Below are 21,295 nucleotides of genomic sequence, written 5' to 3' on the forward strand. Positions count from 1 at the left end.
GCTCACAACTACACAATTTGTCAGCAAGAGAAAATAATTCCATTGCTATATCATCCAGGCATAGATCTGACACACAAACAGGGAGGCTTTCATGCTGCTTGCTCTCTGGCTTTTTCTTTGGATTTGGCCTGAAGCTCATCTTCTCTGCTTTGCCCTGTAGTATGCAGAGACATCTAGTGGCTGAGCAATCCTGAACAGAGGAGTCTTGGATCATGAATTACAAAAGGGAGTAGGGATGCCTCATCTGGTGAGGAATTTAGCATGCCCTGAGAGTTGGGCAGACCTCTGTGGGCATCTTCTGGGAAGCAGATGGTCACTTCTGTGGGTCAGGCCCTACACTGATAATGATGAGGAAAGCGTGATACCATTTTCTTAAATTCAGACCAGTAAATTTGAGTGTTGCCTTCTTAGTCAGCCAGGCCTTTGAGCAAGGTCCATCAAACGTACTTCTTGGAGACTAAGCATACCACTCACAAAGGCTGGAGATAGTTTTTCGTTGTACTTTCAGTGCCTTGGTTTTAATTCTTCCATTTCTCACAGGCTGTGCCTTACACAAAGGATTAACCTAAGAATGAGTTTAAATATGCTCGATCCCATGGCCTGCTCCTTTGCTGGATGCTAGTCCTGCTTCAGCCCAGGCTTGGAGCCCTCATGTGGCACTTGAGAGGAGCTGAGGAGAAGGTGTTTCCTGATGCACTGCTGTCCATTCTGCTTAGTCCCGCTGGCCTTTTCCTTTTGGCTCTTGCTCTACTGCACTCTAGACCTTGGCTTAAGTCAATACCTGAGTGCATACTAACCAGAGGAGCCAGAATTTGAGATTAGATTCAAATCCACATTATGTTGCCTGTGTAGGTGCACCCACAGAGGGCAAATGGAGTTGATGTTTCTCATAAGTCCCTGACCGAAATTGTTCCTGTTCCTGTGCAAAAATCAGGGATGGTGGCTGTTCTGAGACCTTCAGTCTTGTATTGGAGTGGTTTCTGTAAAAGCAGTAGGGGAAAACCAGGTAGTACAGTGTCCTTCCTGCTTCTTTCTTTCACACATTGCAGGAGTGATTCTCAGTGCCTAACAAAATTCTTAACATGACTGATCTTAAAGAGCTATGAGTCTCCGTGACTAACCACAGGGCAGAGTTGAGCCAACAAAGCTTTAATGGCAAAACTCTGAAGGCTTTACTCATGAAGATCCAGGTAAAGGGTTTTCATCAGGCTATGGGTCTGTGTAATGCATACTTCTGAAATGCAGTAGCTCAGCTAAAAAATATGAACTTCTAGAATTTCTTTGTGAGATCCTCACAAAAGCTTCACCAGCATCTGTTTGCCCCTTTTTAGGAGTGGTTCTTAAGGTTTTACCCATACAGTTTTCAATAACAGATGCCAAGACATCTCCTGAGACATTTTTTGAATAGGAACCTCCATCTGGCACTGCATCCTTAGAAGCTGTGACTTGGCTTCTTTGTCTGCAGGGTGGTTAATCCTAATGAGGCAAGCACAGCAATTTGCTGAGCAGAGATATATGCTTATCAGATCCTATTACTGAGCTGATTCTCTTTTATAATTATTTATTCTGACTTCAGTAGATGAAGCAATGTGAAAACACTTAAACCCAGAGCTTTCATCAAGAAGACACAATCTCACACTCCTGTGAACTGAAAGATGCCTATATGGAAATGGCTAACTATACTGGTATGGTTATCCCAGTATATCCTGCCAGTTAAACTTTCCATGCCCTTCTTATCTCAAGATAAATGTCCTGATTTACATTTTGTTGAGATGATCTCCATAGAAAAGAAGTATTTTTGTATTGGGACAGCAGTGTCCATAGAGGGAGAATTTTATTGGCGTAGCTAAGCTAGGATAATTATACTGGCATAATTATGCTGGTAATTTTCCCTGTGTATACAAGCTATGAGTCTAAAATTGTGCTTCATTGGCAGAAGAGTCTCCTTTGTTGGAGAGATTCTTTAGATCTGAATCAGGTCGTTAATAAGTGCTTCAGCACTCAAGTCAATGCCTCAAACTTTATAATGAATTTTACTTTTCGCCTTCCTGAGAATCCCAAACTACTTTATGCTTATAACAGACTCTGCACAAAAACTCATCCTCTGCTGATAGAAAGCCAGCTCAGGGAAGAAGTATAGTAGTTACTTCACAGCATCATCATCAGTAGTTACATGGTCTTGTGGAGAGGCACCTTTCTGTTGGGAATCAGCAAACCTCAAGAAATATCAGCATGTATTTCATATATGTGTGGTTGTGTTTCTTTGCCTTTCTATTTCTTCCTCTACTTTATGTTTTCAAAGATTGTTTTGGTCCCTGCTAATGAGATTTCAGTTCAAAGGGGGACCATTCTGTGTAACTTTTAATACATATGAAAACAATTGCTGTGTGTGACAGTTTATGAGAAGAGATGAAGACTCATACAGAATAGACCAGACTATAATAGAATATTTCGGTTGGAAGGGACCTACAATGATCATCTAGTCCAACTGCCTGACCAATTTGAGGCTGACCAAAAGTTAAAGCATGTTGTTAAGGGCATTGTCCAAATGCCTCTTAAACACTGACTGGCTTGGGGCATCAACCACCTCTCTAGGAAGCCTGTTCCAGTTCTTGAACTCTTCTCAGTAACTACCTCCTAATGTCCAATATGAACCTTCCCCTGACACAGCTTTGAACTGTTCCCATGCGTCCTACCATTGGATGACAGGGAGAAGAGATCAGCACCTCCCCCTCCACTTTCCCACCTCAGGGAGCTGTAGAGAGCAATGAAGTCACCCCTCAGCCTCCTTTTTTCCAAACTAGGCAAACACAAAGTCCTTAGTCACTCCTCATAGGACATGCCTTCCAGCCCTACCACCAGCTTTGTTGCCCTCCTCTGGACGCATACAAGGGCTTTAACATCCTTCTTAAATTGTGGGGCCCAGAACTGCACACAGTATTGAAATTGAGGCCCACCAATGCTGGATACAGTGGGATAATCACCTCTTTTGACTGGCTGCTTATGCTGCGTTTGATGCCCCCCAGACCGCAGTTTGCCCTCTTGGCCGCCAGGGCACATGACTGACCCATACTGAGCCTGCTGTCTATCATCACACCCAGATCCCTTTCTGCAGGGCTGCTCAGTAACCATGTGAAATGGCATAAGTAATTTGGACAGAAATATCTTCAATGACAATGAGTCATCAGGACCATGATGTGCTGCCTCATGTGAAAGATAACCATGTCAGGTGGATGAGGCTGTTAATACAGTTACAGCCTTTGCTAAATATAGCCATATGCACTTATCAATTGAACTAGAAGTATGCAGAGCAGCAAAATAAATAGCTTAAATGATCATTAGACAAAAGAAAGCTAAACAAATATGGTAATTACGTTTTCTATAAACAGCAAAGTAAAGTCACCAATCAGTGGGTTTTCTTTATTAGTAATTATTACAGAATGAAATGAATTAGAATTTACGATGGGTTTCACAGAATCACAGAGAAACTGATTGGAGTTAATTGGGACCAGCCTCTCTCTCATACAGGACTATAGCCAACACCTGCTGTCAGCTATGGCTTTGTCTAACCAAGTAATGAATATCCCCAAGGATGGTGATTTTGCAACATCTTTGGGTACCTGCTCCAGTTCTGCCCTCCTAGTAAAGCTTTTCCCTGTCTGATCTGAACCTCTCCAGCCACGTCTTGTGACCTTTGCCCATTGTTATACCATCTACTTCTACTCAGAAGAGTTTGACTACATCGTCTTTGTTACCTCTTTGTTACCTTTCAAATTGTTGTACAGTATGACTATTCACTCCATGGCCTTCTCTTCATCAGATAAACCAAGGACAGTTCTCTCAGCTTCTTGTATGCTATGTCCTCTAACCCCTGGACCATTTTGGTAGCTCTCTGCTGGATCAGCTCCAGTTTCTGCACATCTCTCTTGAACTTGGGGGTGGGAGGCATCCACATTGGGACACAGTATTCCAGGTGTGCAGAGGAAGACTATAAGTTGATCTGCTGGACACAATCCTCCTAGTGCTGCCCAGTATGTGGTTTGCCTTATTTGCAAGGAGAGCTCCCTGTTGGCTCATATTCAGTCTGGTGTCTACTTCTTCTTTTCACCAGGCTTCTCCTAGGCAGTCAGTGTACTGATGCTTGGGGCTGTCCCAGCCAAGTGCAGAACATGGCACTTCATTGATATTCATAACATTTTTTGTAAGCCCTATCTTCAGATTTATCAAGGTCCATCCCAGATGAAGCTCTGCCTGTCAGTGTGTCAACTACTCCTAATTTCTTAACATCTTCAAAATTGCTAAGGATTCATTCTGTCTTATTATCCAGTTCATTGATTCTATTTGTTACTGACCAGCTGGTGACTGTCAAGACATTGATAGGTAGCCTTTGAGAATGACAGTCCAGGCAGCTTTCATGACATCTAGTGGAGCATAAATCCTCAGCTTCCAGATGAGAGGACTGTGGAGATGGGTCAGAAGTCTTAGTGAAATCAAGCACATTTTATCCACCACTCTCTCCTCATCAACACAAATAGACATTTCATCACTGGAGGCAATCAGGTCAGTCAAGCACAATCTGCTTGACACACGTTTGTGTGTCACTAATGTTTGTGATTGCCTTCTTGTCCTTGCACTTGTGACTTGTACCAACAAGACCACGCTTACTTTGCGGTATAAGAGAAAACAGTGCATCTACTACAAAGGTGAAATTCACTCCTGGCCAGTCTTCCCAGCTACTGCTTCTGACCCTACAGCTCAGGCCCAGAGCCTTTACTATGGCACCTGAGCTGAGGAGAAGGTGTCTCCTAGTGTACTGCTGCTCACTCTGGTCAGTCCTGCTGGGCTCTTCCTCTTGGGTCTGCCTGCCAACACTCCCAGGACCTTCTCAACAGAGCTGCTTTCCAGTTGTTCAGCCCCAACCTGTACTGGTGCATGGGGTTGCTCCTCCCCAGGGGCAGGACCTTGCACTTGCTCTTGTTGAATTTCATGAGGTTCCCCTTGGCCCAGCTCTCCAGCCTGTCCAGGTCTCACTGGATGGCAGCACAGCCTGCTGGTGTATCAGCCACTCCTCCCAGATCAGTATCATCAGCAAACTTGCTGAGGTTACACTCTATCCCATGGTCCAGGTCATTGATGAATGTGATGAACAGGATTGGACCCAGCACAGACCCCTGGGGAACACCACTAGTGACAGGCCTCCATCCAGACTCTGTCCTGTTGATCACGACCCTCTGAGCTCTGTTGTTGAGCCAGTTCTCTGTCCACCTCACTGTCCTCTCATCCAACCCACGCTTCCTTAGCTTGCCTGTGAGGATACTATGGGAGACAGCATCAAAAGCCTTGCTGAAGTCAAGGTAGACATCCACTGCTCTCCCTTTGTCGACCCAGCCAGTCACGCCATCATAGAAGACTATCAGGTTGTTCAAGCATGGTCTTCCTTTGGTGAATCCATGTTGACTGTTTCTGATAACCTTCATGTCCTCTACATGCCTGGAGATGACCTCCAGAATGACCTGCTCCATCACCTTTCCAGGGATGGAGGTGAGGTTGACTGGCCTATAGTTGCCCGGGTCCTCCTTCTTGCTCTTCTTGAAGATTGGAGTGATATTTGCTTTCCTCCAGTCCTCGGGCACCTCTCCTGCCCTCCATGATCTTTCAAAGATGATGGAGAGTGGCTCAGCAAGAACATCCACCAGCTCCCTCAGCACTCGCAGGTGCATCCCATTGGGGCCCATAGATTGGATTTGCAAGGATCCAGTTTGCATAGGTGATTTCTGATCCAATTCTCAACCAGTGGTAAGCCTTCCTTTCTCCAGATTTATCCTCTCTTCTCTGGGGGCTGGGATACCTGAGGACCAGCCTTAGCAGTAAAGACCGAGGCAAAGAAGGCATTCAGTAACTCCGCCTTCTCTGCATCCTGCACTGCCAAGCCCCTTCCTTGTTCAGCAGTGGGCCCACTGTGTCCCCAGTCTTCCTTTTACTGCTGATGTGTTTAAAGAAGCCCTTCTTGTTATCTTTGACATGCACTGCCAGACTTAATTCCAGGTGGGCCTTGGCCTTCCTCATCGCATCTCTGCATACCCTGACAACATTCCTATATTCCTCCCAAGTGGCCAGTCCCTTTTGCCACATACTGTGAACCTCCCTCTTCCATTTGAGTTTCTCTAGAAGCTCTTTGCTCATCCGTGCAGGTCTCCTGGCTCCTCTGCCTGACTACTCCTTCCTGGGGATGCACCGATCTTAAGCTTGGAGGAAGTGGTCCTTGAATACTGTCCAGCTCTCTTGGACCCCCCTGCCTTCCAGAGCCCTAACCCATGGGATTCCTCCTAACAGGTCTTTGAAGAGGCCAAAGTTGGCCCTCTTGAAGTCCAAGGTTTTAACTCAACTCATAGCCCTGCTTCTACCTTGCAGTATCCTAAACTCGACAATCTCATGGTCACTGCAGCCAAGGTTACCTCTAACTCTCACATTCTCAACCAGAGCTTCCTTGTTTGTTAGGATAAGGTCGAGCAGCACATCTCGCCTCATTGGGTCCTCCACCACTTGCATCAAAAAGTTGTCCTCGATGCTTTGCAGGAACCTTCTGGATCATGCATGGCTTACTGTGTTGCTTTTCCAGCAAATATCAGGGTGGTTGAAGACCCCCATGAGGATGAGGGCCTGCAATTGTGAGGCTACTTCCAGCTGTCTGTAGAAGGCTTCATCAACTTCCTCTTCTTGATCAGGTGTCCTGTAGCAAATGCCCACAACAGTGTCACCCATATTTGGCTGTCCCTTAATTTTTACCCACAAGCTCTCAACTTGTTCTCCTTTCACTCCAAGGCAGATCTCGATGCATTCCAGTTGCTCCCTCACATAAAGAGCAACTCCCCCAGCTCACCTTGCTGGTCTGTCTTTCCTGAAAGGCCTGTAGCCATCCATGACCACATTCTGGTCATGTGAGCTCTCCCACCGTGTCTCTGTGATTGCAATGAGATCATGGCCCTGCGAATGCACACAGACCTATAGTTCCTCCTGTTTATTCCCCACGCTGCATGCATTGGTGTACAGGCATTTCAGAAAGGTGCTTGAGCACACAGGTTTCCCTGGAGGGGTGTATGAGGACCCACTACAGCTGTGCAAACCCTTGAGGTAGTCAGTCTCCTGGTTGCAATCGCATGAGGCCACCACGGCACCTTTATCACTGCTCAGGTTGTCCCGTCTTATTCCCCCATTGTGTGTGATGGCATTAGCACTGCCAGTTTGTCCCCCTCCCCCCATGTTCCTCAGTTTAAAGCCCTCCTCGCCAAGTTTGCCAGCCTGCTGCCAATGGTTCCCTTGCCTCTTCCAGACAGGTGGAGTCCATCCCTCCCTAGCAGTCTATGGTTGTTGAAGAACGTCCAATTGTCATAAAAGCCAAAACTCTCATGTCGACACCAGCCATGTAACCAGGAGTTGATCTGTATCATTTGCCTATTTCTAGTCACCCATTTTCCTCCAAAAGGTAGTATGGAGGAGAAGATAACTTGGACACCAATATTTTTCAGTTGCTTTTCCAGGGCTTTATAGTCTTGCTTAGTTCTGCCCAGACTCTGGCCTGCAGCATCATGTGTGCCCACATGGAAGAGTAGCAGAGGATAGTAATCAGCTCTTTTGACAAGCTGTGGCACCCTCTCATTGATGTCTCAGATCTTACCTCCCAGAAGACAGCAAACCTCTCGCGACTCCCTGTCAGGTCGGCAGATGGGTGCCATGCCACGCCCTGGCTGCCCGTCCTGTCCACGCACCCCTGGCCGCTCATGCTCCCTGGGGCCGTGTAAATCTCCTGCCGTTGCTCGTGGCAGCGCCCAGGCCACTTCAGCCTCCCTCGAGAGAGCTGCCAGGCTGCTCTGCGCTTCCTCGGACCTCCCTGGCTCCGGGAACCCGCTTGTCCACCCCAATCTAGCGCCCGGCTGTGGAACTTAGTGTTGTCGCTGCTGCGTTCGTCTCTGACTGACTGGGCAGCTGCTGGAGCAATTCAAATGCTACCTGTTACCGTATCTGTTAACACCATCCTTTGCACCCAGACTTAATTTTGTTCAGACTGAGCCTTTGTTTCTTGCTCTTCCATTAAAATCAAGTGTGTCTTTCATGCAACTTAGCAAATGCTTATAGGTGCATGGGGTTGTTCTCTCCCAGGTGCAGGACTTTGTACTTCCCCTTGTTAAACTTCATGAGGTTCCTGTCAGCTCATTTCTCCAGCCGTCGAGGTCTCTATAGTGTATCAGCCACTCCTTTCAATATCCTTGCCTGCAGCTTGCAGCAACTGTGCATACCTGTAAAAATGGATTGTGATAGATCTACATGTTTGGAGGAAAACTAGGGTATGATGTAGTAATGCCCCAGTGATGCCCAAAACGTGGGCATGAACCTGTGTGTAGCTAGATGTTACTGCAGACATCGCTTGGGACTTACGACTTTGGTTTTAACTTCAGCTTTGATGCTGTTGGGTTAAGGCTTTTGAGTAACTAAGTCATAGGGTCATAGAATCATTAATGTTGGAAAAGACCTCTAGGATCATCAAGTCCCTCTACTGTCTGCTCCCTTTCTAACAAATGTGTTCTCTAGTCAGAAAGTGAACTCATTGGAGTAAGGACCATCCCTCAGTGTCTGTCACACAGGATTATTGGAGTCAATTAGACATTGGTCTTGATTCCATAGGTACTCCTGTGTTACACAAAATAACATACATCTCTATGTCCTGAATTTTTTCCTTTTACTTTTCCAAGAACCCCTTAAGGAGAACAGACAGATGTTAACACATGTGGCTAAATACACTCCCTAATACTTTAGGTCTTACAGTGAGACTACCCCTACAACTCCTCATTTGTAAATTCCAGCATTGTTTTCTCAAGGAATTAAAATCCAAAATGCTTCAAAACTCTTTGTGACAATTCATGCTACCGCTTTTTCTTTGATGCCAAACTCCATACATGAAGCTGTTAAAAAAATGATCATCCAATCAAACTGTACTGAATAAGTGACAAATTTGCCTCATTTTCTCAGTCTACATTGAATGAGGAGAATGAATTACATCCTTTAAACATTACCTAGCAGGGAGGCATGAAGAGTTTTAATTTAGGCAATAAATTGTCTTCCAAAGTTTGTTTGTTTTTAATACTGTGATGAGGAAAGCCGTTGCACACAGCTAAATGCCTTTTTTTTTTTTTTTTTCCTTTTCATTTGCCCTGTTAAATCTGGCTTTCTCTAATGCTTTGTGTAATACAGAAGGCTAAATAGTCTCCTCAGCTCAACTCCCACATACAAACCCCACTTGGTCTAAGAATTTATAGGTGTGGGAGTTATTTAGTTAATCTATCTGCCATTATCTGGGCCAAGATTTTAGCATCTGTGCTTAATAATGAAATAAGACTATGTGAAGGGCATCACAGCTGAACTTTTCCAGGTTTAGGAACAGTGTTAGGACTTTATGAGCCTCCATAATCATGAGAACACAGTTCCGTACCAGACCTGACTCTAAACCTTCCTAATAAAGGACCTGTCAGTTCTTCCATAATACTTAACTGTAGTTTATGGTTTATGCATTGGATCTCTTCTAAGGCTATCTGGGGCTTGATCGTGTTCCCATAAAAGCCAATGTTGTACATTTCTTCCTCATGAGGGTTTTTCATATCATTTTACATGACTTGTAAAATTGCATCTGTTCATTTCAGGGCTGTCCAGTGTTTGCACTTTGCAGACACATTGTGTTGGTTATGGAAGCAGTCAGCAGCAACGCACTGAGCTAGTCTGCGGGCTAGCGCTGGGTAGCACTAAGGCAGTACCCCAGTCATGGGCAGGAGACCAAGCATCCCACGGCCATCACTTGGACCAACTCAACCCTATTTTAAGACCATCTTGCCTAGTTTTTCTGTGGAAACCTTTTTTAAGGGAAGCATTTTTAATTCAGATGAGGTCAGCTGAGGCTATAAAGTGAACTTGTTCTGGGCAATAAACAAAAATTCTCCAACCTTGTCTTTTTATTAATCTTTTTCTCCCTATCTACTCCTTCTGCAACCATGGCCAAAAAGAGAGGGGAAGAAAAAAATAAAGGAGAGAGTTAGGAAGAAACAACCTCTGCTGAAACATCTGTGTGGTCTGTTAGCCATACACCCACATGCTTTCAAAATGCACAAGATAGATTGTGTGTGTGTAACGTTTTTATTGAGTATTAAATGAGAGGAAGGAAAAATCTGGCTTTGGTGAAGCTGCTGTATATGCTTATTCAACCTTGTAAATTCTGTAATCCAGAGGTTTAAATATTTGTTTCAAGTAACCAAAGAACAACTTCTTTCAACAGCCACAGATTGCTTTTGAGCTCTCTTTCTCCCTGTACATCCAAACTGACCTCTATCCTTTTCTGTTGATATTTGTGGGCAGCTATCGAAAAAGATTAAGTGGGCTACCACTATCAGATCAGTGTAGCTGTGCAGAATTGCTCTAGTCAGCTTTGCAGAATGTGTTGACTGTGAATTTGCTTTGCAGTGGTACAAGTTGGCTTGACACTCCTGTCCAGGTTAATGATGTCCTGCCAGATCCATTGTGCTGAAGGAAAAGTATCCTTTGCTTTTTCGAGACTTCTGATGGAACAAGAGATAGGCAAAAAGAATTAGTTAATATTTGTCCAGTGGCTTATCTGCACACAGAAGCCTGGTAAAAGGGATTTGGTGCTTCTAGGAAAAATTACCAGCCAAGAAAAGAAGGTTTCAAGTGCAGAGCTGAACAAAATGTTCTCAATGTAACAGATGACTCTTCAAAAGAAAAAAAAAAAAAAAAAGGAAAAAGGTCATGGGAGCCTGTTGATTTTGATAAAAGCAAAATGAGAAACAAGTGAAAAGAGTAATTTCTACTTTTTCATGTACTTCAGTACATCCAAAACAGTCTCCTTCAATTTGACTATGTTAAACTTAGAGATTATAAGTTATTTAATTATATTTACATGTTTCTTTTAAAATAAGCATATAACTGCATGGATCCATATATTATATTTAACATATACATATATTAGCATTATAAATGTTATAAATGAAAAGCTTTGATTTCTTCCATGTGTCTCTGTGTTTTCAAGAAGCTATTTCAGATTGAAAAGAATAAAAAAGGGGGTTTTATTTATTTTTCAGGACCTGAAAATGTGTCTTCTTTATACTAAGAGCATAGTATTATTTTTGATATGCTAGGATTTCCTGTGAATGGAAATTCCATTTTCCTTATTAGTACTACTGAAGATATTTTGAACTTCTGTCTTCTTCGAGCTAAATTAGCCCATTTTGCTTAGCCTAAGTAGTGTGTTCTTTGTCTGACATTTTCTTTCAGAGAGGCAGTTCTGAACTTTTGCATCTCTCTTCAAGGATATCCTTCTTTTCTATATACTCCTTCATCACAAATTTGTTCATGTGTAATATCGATACCTGGAAATCAGTATGATTTACATGACTGATTAAATACAGAATTCAGCTTAGACACTATGCGCACATGTAATTGGAGGTACAGGTACTTCTGGGCCACATATATCACAGAATCAGTTCAAGGGTCCTTATGCTGGAGTAAAACACTTCCCACAGGGAGGGTTCAGCATTTGTCAGATCTTTTGTTCATAAATTACCAACTATTTGTACCACAGCAGTCCAAATAAGAGGCACAGAATAAGACAGAGCACAAGCCAGATGGGACACCTGGCTTCTAGTGGCTTTCATGGCCATGCTTCATAGCCTGTACCCCTCCCATGCCCAGAGATGTCCTTGTCACGTGACAGGTAGCAGCTGCAGCATCCCAGAATAGCCAGAGAGAAAAATGCTGCTACCAGAACTATTTGTTCATCTTATAAGCTGCTCCTTGCCCATTCCCAAAGACAGTATATGGCCATCAGCAATCCACAACCCACAACATGGATGAATTCTCCTTGCAGGTTCCTTAGCCCTTTTCTGCCATAACATTCACAGCGTGAAGAAACAAAGAGTAGGAGGATAAGAGGGATGAAGTGACTCAGTCAGGATGGCAGATCAGTTGGACAGCCTAGGCTAAAACTCAGGTCTCTGGTAGACCATACTGCCTCTTAGTGATGCAGCGTTGGCTTTAATTATAACCTGTTAACTCTAAAGTCTGAAGCCTGCCATGCAGGTGTGCTACTGGTAAGGAACTGCAATGCATCCACATCATTATTTCCTTTGGAAATGGTGTTAATGACCACTGTCCATGGCATTCTAAACAATTCTTGATTTTGGAGCATCAAACACAAAGCTTCTTAACTAAACTTGATTCTCATTTGGTTTGTTCTTCAAGAGATACTTGCGTGCCTCAAGTATCAAGAAAAAGTGGGAGTTCAGGGTGACTTTAAGAAGAAAAGCACCCTCACTGACAATATAATCATCATCTTGGAAGCAAATAACTGAGGTTAACCAGTGTCCTCGCTGCAAGAATGACCAGGTTAATAGTTATCCCCTGCACTTTGTTCCTTTTTTGAAGTGAGGAGAAAGTCCCCAACAGGAGTTTTTTCAAGAAGATCATGACATTAACAACTCAGAGAGTACTGTGAGGGAAGCACTTAGCATGTTTCATGGATATTTTGGTCTACATTTTAATCAGTATTTTCTCCAGATAGAAACACAGTAGTCCTTCAGGCTGTGCCATCCAATATTATGGCCCCTAATTTTTAACTTCATGTTTAACTTAACTTTAACTTGTTAACTTAAACACATTTAACTTAACAGTATGTCCTAAATGATGCTTGAGGCAAAATAAATTTTTGTTTTTTAGAATAATTTAAATATGGCATTTTACTAATTTAAATATGGCATTTTTCAAATTGTAAACTTCAGGCTTGATATATATTCAGAACCATAAATCAGAGTGGTTTAATTTACAAAACACTAAGGAGACAGAGAGCTCGAAGTATTTATTTTATCCAAATCACCCTGAGTAGTTTATGTTCACCTGTGATGTACATTCATTTTATTCTACACCTACTAGTGAATTCTCAGCAAACCCTGCTAGGATTTGGCTTATGCAGTCAACTTTATTCTCTTAAGAGTGGCCAACATAATGAAATTCATCAATAGTTATTGCATAAAGTCAGGGAATCTAAGACTTGGCTCTGATTTTGTGAATGTTGCTATAACTAGATATAACATAACTGAAATCTACAGTCCCAGCAGTAAAAGGCAGCCCAACATGTTCTGAATCCAACACAGATTCAGAATTTCATTTTTATGATTTATGACTTAACATCCTGCACCTGGGGAGGAAAAACACCATGCACCAGTACATGCTGGGGGCTGACCTGCTGGAAAGCAGCTCTGTTGAGAAGGACCTGGGAGTGCTGGCAGGCGGCAGGCTGACCCTGAGCCAGCAGTGTGCCCTTGTGGCCAAGAAGGCCAATGGTATCCTGGGCTGCATTAAAAGGAGTGTGGCCAGCAGGTCGAGAGAGATTGTCCTCCTCCTCTACTCTGCCCTAGTGAGACCACATTTGGAGTGCTGTGTCCAGTTTTGGGCCCCCCAGTTTAAGAAGGACAGGGAACTGCTTGAGCAAGTCCAGCAGAGAGCTATGAAGATGATCAGGGGAGTGGAGCATCTCCCTTATGAGGAAAGGCTGAGAGACTTGGGTATGTTCAGCTTGAACAAGAGAAGTCTGCAGGGGGATCTTATCAATGCTTATAAATATCTGAAGGGTGGGTATCAAGAGGATGGAACTGGACTCTTTTCAGTGGTGCCCAACGACAGGACAAGGGGCAACGGGCACAGAATGGGCACAAGTTCGAACACAGGAAGTTCCACCTGAATATGTGAAAAAATTCCTTCCCTGTGCGGGTGCCAGAGCAGTGGCACAGGCTGCCCAGGGAGGCTGTGGAGTCCCTTCCCTGGGGACACTGAAAACCCACCTGGACACGTTCCTGTGCCCCCTGCTCTGGGTGTGCCTGCTCCAGCGGGGGGGTTGGACAAGATGATCTCCAGAGGTCCCTTCCAACCCTGCCATTCTGTGGTTCTGTGATTCTGTGATTTTCTTGTTCAAGTAGGAAAACCTTGTATATTGAGCAATTCCATGTTGTCTCACTACAAATATTTCCAATACAGAGTCTGTCTGAACTAGCCTTATTAATTCCCTTTACAACCAGTGAGGAAAACCAGTCATTAGCAGGTGATTCAGATGGATGTCTGAAAAAGATCATACTCTGTAGTTGACAGTTTCTTTTCAATGCCTATGAAAGGAACTTAGGTAACTCATTCAGACGTAGACATCCATATTACAGGTGGCTCACTTTAGGTGACAGTAGTTACATTTCTTTTCAAAAGAAATCTCAGTTGGTGTTTTCTCTGCCTAATGGACAGGAGAATAAGATGGCTATTTCTCCTATAAATGATGGCTTTTGGAGAGAGCAGAGAAGAGAGAATGACACTAAAGGTTTGAGAACGTCTATTGTCCTTTACAAAGGTGGCATGTAGCTGAAGAGAGCCAATGTTATCTGCAACTTACAAGCTGAGGTCCAAGGAAGCCTCATGCCACAGTGAACTAACTCCAGGACTGTTGCTACCTTGATACTTATGAAACATCTAAATGAAATTAATGTAAATGTTAAATAAAACTTCCTGTTCCTTAAAAAGGACTTCCTTGACAGGGGAAGTTGGCAGAGCAGATAAGCTATATAACATTGTTATACTGACCTGGCATTTGGGGAGAATAAGTTGCTTTAAAGCCTTCACTACTTTGCTCCAGGAAAGAAAGGTTGTAGGAATTGTTTGCAACAGAATGATTTCCATAGCTTATTTAGCTGTGGAGGCATTATTTCATTTATAGTTAACTTCACTTTGGTTTTTTTCTTTGAACAGCATACAAGTCAGTTATAAAACAGACAGTGCCCTGAAGAATTCCAAGTTTTGGGTTCAACATAGAGAGAAGACAGAAGAAAGAAACAAAGAGGCAGTACAGGAAAGGATAAGTATTTCATCATATGGTGGGATCCTGTCTTTTGCCTACCTGACTTTTTGCTGAGTAACATGGGATCCTATGGATGTGGCAAGCAAATGGAGGAGAAATCTGGCCAACTGTGCAAGCAGCGGTGGTGGGACACATCCAAAAAGAAGTATCATGACATTTCAGCATTAATACTTCAAATACCATTCCTGTTCTGCAACTTATATTGATAATTTTGAAGTTTTTCTTCTTTATTTGGGATAGTCACCATAAACTCTGATGTTTCACATAGAATAAAAAAGCTTGTTTCATTCAGCTCTACTTGTCTTGTGCAATGTGATTTCATTATGATTTCAGATATGTGACAGCTGAGGAACAACTTCCTGCTAGTTTACGTGAACATGTGTAGGAAGAGAATGTTATCAGTGTACTCCGACAGCAAGCAAAATAATTTGAACATATTAGCTTTAGCTGTGGCTGCTTCTTAAGTTGCTTTTGACATCTAGAAGGTCAGCATGGAAGGATATTTTAGAGAAAAGAGTAAAAGAAGGGGGTATAAAGGATACTGAAGGCAAAGGTGGAGAAAAAAAAGACATCAGGGCTGTTTTGTATTGGAGGCAAAGCATCATGAACAATTCTAGTTGAGCAAAATAGACACTCAAAGGGATTAGGAAATAAAAGAGAATGGATTGTTAGCTTTAACCATGCAATGATAGAATGGGAGGACCACTCAATAAGATGATGGGAATGAAAAGCTGAAGCTCTTTAATGCAATATTATTTATTACATATTTTAACAAAGTATGCAATAGATAATGTTGGAGCTCTTCAAAGCTCAGCTGTCTCTTAACTGCCCCTTTTAATACCTAAGTCCAAACTTCAGATCCTCAGGACAGCTGCTCTGTTATCAACTAAACCTAGAAGAGTCTACAGCCTCTAGATACCTAGCCTGAGATTTTGCTGTGAAAACCCAAGGGGCTGTCTGAATAGAGATTTGAAGAAGGGCATCCTCAGAACATCATAAGCTAGGGATTTCTTTGCCTGATCCCCAGAAAACTCACAAAGCATTTCCTGCAGTTCTCTCTTGAAGGTCACAATCTGGTGGTCATACTCAGCCCATGATTGAGCTTCAGTTAACATGACCTTATAGTGGCTTCAGTTGCTCATGTTCTTCTTCGTACTAAATGCCTGACTGTGAACTGGAGCTGGAAAGTGAATTCATATTTAACTTTCTCTAATTTAGTCACCTAAACTAAACAGTGACCCAGAAAGCCACCCCTTCTCTCCTCTATTTTCTCTCCTTTCTCTTCTCTTCTTTCCTTCTTCCAGTGGACAAATGACTTTTAAATACTTTCTTTTCCAACATGTGATTTTTTTCCACAGTTGTGTTTGGAATAACAGTGCTATCTAAGATCCCTGTCAGCCTGGTCCTGAGGGCACCTTATGTGAGGTGGGAAAGGCAAATCCTCTCAGAGAGGTGGAAGTGTTCTCTGAGCTGTGGATGGGTGAGAAGCACCAAAGCTACTAAGGAACTGGATGCTTTTCCTGAGTAGTTTTGCAGAGGACTGTGTAGCCTGGTTTGACTTTGGCTTTGTTTTTAAAGGACGGTGTTTATTTGGGCAATCCGTACATTTGGCCTTCCAAGTACAAACAGATCGTTGGAGACATGAACGGTCTGTGTGCTCATGGCCTTTTCTAATGGGACTGTGGTGGAGTGATTTGGAGGTTTTGCCACTTCTGTGTTTCTCTGCTCTCTAGGTCACTGGCATAAAAAGTATTTCTGATGTCAACACAGAACAAAGTTCCCTGTGATCAGCTGCCTGTTTACTGCAAATTCACCTATGGCTGAGGCTTGCTTAGGAGTGGAAGAAACTTCAGTACAGCAGGACAGTGAACTCTCTGGAGTGTGTCTATATCAAGCCTTCTTCCATCAAAAAACAAATGGTCTTGTCCACATAAAAATTCTCTTTCTGCCAGGCTTCTAGGCACCCTGAATGCTGGATACCCAAATTTCTTGATCAGCAAGAAGGAGGCTGTTTAGTTTCTATTTTTATTGAGCAAACAAATACTGTCTTCCTCACAAATATCTGCTACATCTGGCTTTGCCTCCCATATTGCACAACTCTCCACCGAGTTAACTAATTTGTGTTTTGCTAATGCATACATTGACTAGAAGAAATAAAGAAAGAGATAATCTCTCATTTTCCCTTAAGAGTGTCTTCCAGTGGTTAAACTTTCCACTGTCAGGACTTTCACTGCTTGTTTTCTGTTCGAGGAAGCAGCTAAGCAATCACAGCTCTTTCGGTGCCTCAGAGCAGTATATTTTCTGTAATTTTCACATGGTTTTGCTGCCTCTTCTCTTTAGCCTCCATACATTCTCTTTATATATGTATTTTTAAATTGTGGGCATCAAAGCTAGATAGGGTGCTCCAGAAAAATGCTTTCCATAATCCATTGCTCATGCAACAAATTTTCTTTTTTTTTGCTAAGCTGTGAACTTCTCCTTCCTATTATTGTACAATTTTGAACTCTTACTGTCAAATGCTGAACTGGATTCTGTTGTATAAATACAGTCCAGAAACCTTCTTTCTCTTCCTTGAAGCACAAATTACATCCATAAGAACCAGCCAAAGTATTTATAGCAAATAATTTATTTCATTAGTTTCATTCTAACTCTGTTTGATGTGTATTTTTTTACAACTTTGGAACAGTTTGTTGCATATTTTATGCACAAATATTTCAAACTATTTGCTGTGCACAGGCTATTTGTGCCAACTGTGTCTCTGGCTCTTCAGTTGTCTTAATCAATCCAGTTGGTATTTTTTAATGAAAAATAAATACTGTCAGGGACTGCGTACTGAATCAGACAGACCTTTGCTTTGATCTACTGTAATCATTCCTCTATTTGTGTGTATCTATTCCTTGGGAAAAAAAAATCAGAAGTAAAACTTCATGATACTGAGTTGTAAGGAATCTACAATGGTTAGGAAAAAAAATGTTAATATACCCCAAATTGTCATTGTCTGAATGAAACATTTCTGTTCCTTGCAACATGACAATTCTTCACTTCAATATTTCACTAAATGAAAATGAAATAATTTCTAAAGGAAATAAACAATTATGGCTTTTTGTCATGTTTTAGGGCCAGGATATGCCACACAACTCCAATTCCATTCAGAGACATGGTCCTCTGTTTTTGGCCAAAACTGTAATATACAACAGATAAGAAACAGCATTCAGCATAGCTACATTAGCTTTTGTGTGATAATATATTTGATATCCTGTGGAAGGAAAAAAATATTCCTGAGAACTTTCACAGGAAAAGTGACAAGTATTAATCTATAATAATTTTCAATATTTTTATGAAAGAGGAAATAAATAATTTGAATGAATAGTGTCTTTTTTTTTTAAAGCATTTTCCTGTTTTAATGTCTTTATTTATATTAGGGAAAATCTTGAGGCCACTGCAAGAGGGGTAAGCTTTTTTAATAATTAAGACGCTGCTTTCAAATCCTTGTGATCATTACTTGGACCTGTCTTGTGCTCTCTGGCCTTGGGCAGATCACCTAAGCTCTGTACCTCATACTCTTTTTGTAGGGAAAGAATTGAATAATTTCTATCTTCTGCTCTTTTTCTCCCTTGTTTTTTTACTCTACTCTCTTCTATGAGAAGGAAGGCCTAGATTTATCTTACCTATCTTTCAGCACTTCAGGTATCAGCACTATTTATGTATAGGCAAGGCAGAGAACCACTTCCAGAGGGCAACTGGGACATAAGTCTGAAGCATCCTGCATAGTGCCCCACTGATTATAGGAGAAGCCTCAAGTGACTTTGGTCCTAAATTAGACTTCTCAGTTAAATGTCTCAAGTTAGGTCAGATGAATCCAGGCTGGACTGTCTTTCATTACTAAACACTACTTATCACAGGGGGTCCCAATCTTCACTGGGACTGCAAGTGAAATATGAATACTGACAAAATAGTAATAATGCTTGTATCTGGCAAATGACAAAGCTGTTTCAAAAGTTTGCAGATGGTTCTTCGTTTTTTTTTTTTTAGCATCTGAACAGACCAAATCTTCTGAAGTGTAGAGGTTCTTTTGCTATCAGGATGTAATATTTAAAAGTACATCAAAGTTACTTAAGTAAAGCCTAAAATGTCAACTTGACTGGAATCAAAGTCAAATAGGCTCAGCAAAAAGGTTATTGTCCACTTGTGTTTCTAAAATGCTCTGTTCTTGGAACTGGAAAGGAAAATTATCAGGAAGGCTTCCCCGGGTGACAACAGTTTGTCAGCTCTTTCCTGCCTGTTTTAGGGCTGTAAATCTTATCTTTTACAAATGAGGCTTTCAAAGTTCAAAGGATGGCTCTTCAAAATTCTGTGAAGTCAGGTCTCCTGACTGGGCTTACATGGGTTTGCTGTAAAGGCTGAACATGCAGGTTCAGAGCACTTGACTTATTTCTCTGTCTCTGCCTACCCTGGGCTTGCAGGACTGTACAATAAAAGAGGAGGATGGCAGAGATCTTTTCCAGGAAATGTACTGTTGAGAGTGTCCCTGTTAGGAAAATATTCTCTTGCAAATATTTACTCCACTTTTGACCGAACCCTAAAAACAAAAGTTCCAACTGTGCAGGCTGAACTGGCTGGAGGCCACCCTGTGTTATCAGCATGTGTGTATTTATGGGAGACAGGACACTGCAATGATTTACCTCTGATTTCTGGCAAAGTGGGCACAATTCTACCCCTCAAATGGGCTTGAAAACTCAGTTTCTCTCCTTTTCTTAAGAAATACATGGTTATCCTTTCTGTTTTAACCTGAGGCCGGGCAGTTCCTTCTTGCACTATGGAAAGCAAGCACAGCTCCATTCTCATCCCAGACTGTCTCCCAGTGGTGGATGACAAACCATGCTGGATCATCAGCTGTGGCAGAGACCTCCCCATCCCACAGGCATTTGCATCTCCGAGATAACAAGTCACACAGCTATGTGTGAACACACGTACATACATACATAAGAAATCTTAGCAAGGCAAAGGATGTTTGAGTTCTTAAGTTTGGCCAAATATCAAAGAGTTTAAGAAAATGCAAATGAAGGAAATCCATAACCAAACCTAAGCCTGAGGCTTCTGAAGTCTTTGAGCTGAAGTTCTCAACCTTCACATAAGGACTTGGATGTTTCCTATCTAAAATCAAATTGCTCCCATCAAATCCCTCCCATCCCACCTGTCTAGACAAGGCCTGCAGAGCACAAATGCATTCTGTCCTACAGAAACTTACTGTCCTGTTCCTTCCCGTATACACACCAACTTGTGTCTTTATATGCGTGTCCATGTATATGTGTCTATATATGTGTGTCCGTAATGGCCAGGTCATTTCCCCCTGCTATTTACAATGGCTGTATGGCAACACATTGAGTCACTCACAATGCGGGTGGGTATAAGAAAGAAGAGAGTATGACTGAAATGAAGGAGTTCTCCTGAGCAATATTCAGTCCCCACCTTTATCATAAATTGATTTATTGGTCATGAATATATGTCATTGTCTGGGCCTTGGAGTCCAACACATATGAAATAACAATGTTGTTTTTCTTCTTCTTTAACTTTTCTATTTGTGTTTTAGGTTTTGGGGGTTGAAGAGTGTCTTGTGTCTCAGAAATGAGCCCCAGTTTTACATTGGGATTTAGATATTAGTGCAGAACTTATGGTGATGCAAATGAAATGGCACTTGGGTAAGAGAAACCAAAACCCAAAGACTTCTTTCACAGAAAGGTAATCTGCCAACGCTGTTTGGGTGTTTGTTCAATCTTTCTTAATCATTTTCATCTGAGATAACATAAGAGTAAGAGGATGCAGTTCTATGGTATATGATTAAGGGCTTGCTGTCCTTAAAAAATGATGGATTTATGTGCAGATGACATGCTTTCAGTACCTACTTATGTCTGTTTTTCTCTGAAGCAACACATTGAGTAGTGTTTCTGTGTATTCAGAGAATTCTGTTTTCCAGAAAGAAATCACTGTTAAATAAAAATGATATACGAGAAAGAACTTGACCTCTGCACAAATATCCTTGTCTCCATCCAGCTTCCATAAAGCTAGTGCAAAAACCTTCTAAGGAGAGCTGGGTTGGATGCTCTTGCGTGTAAACCAAGATATATAGCCTCATAACTTTTTCTCAGCATGTCTTATTTATTCAGTGGATTCCGTCATCTCTTTCCATGGGGACACTTGCAATCTCCTCTGTCAATAATGCCAGTCATCAAATCCCAATGGTCAAATTGCCACAACCATAATTGTCACCTCCTTTTTGCTTTGCTGTGCTTCCTCACCTGCCAGCATCAATATATTTAAGACATAGCCTATAAAAACAACCAGGTAGCA

The 21,295-nt window shown here is 42.2% G+C and overlaps 1 long non-coding RNA gene across 1 annotated transcript in view; it reads right to left on the reverse strand.

Moving 5' to 3' along the window:
• Positions 1–10,174: 10,174 nt before the first annotated feature.
• The window catches only part of LOC135312280 (uncharacterized), a 40,739-nt gene continuing 29,618 nt past the window's right edge, over positions 10,175–21,295 (reverse strand). Inside the window, exon 6 of the long non-coding RNA XR_010371846.1 lies at positions 10,175–10,598. This is a non-coding gene — a long non-coding RNA (uncharacterized LOC135312280). The remainder of the gene's footprint in view (positions 10,599–21,295) is intronic.

The sequence above is a fragment of the Phalacrocorax carbo genome, chromosome 2 (assembly GCF_963921805.1).
Source record: "Phalacrocorax carbo chromosome 2, bPhaCar2.1, whole genome shotgun sequence".
Classification (NCBI taxonomy): Eukaryota; Metazoa; Chordata; class Aves; order Suliformes; family Phalacrocoracidae; genus Phalacrocorax; species Phalacrocorax carbo.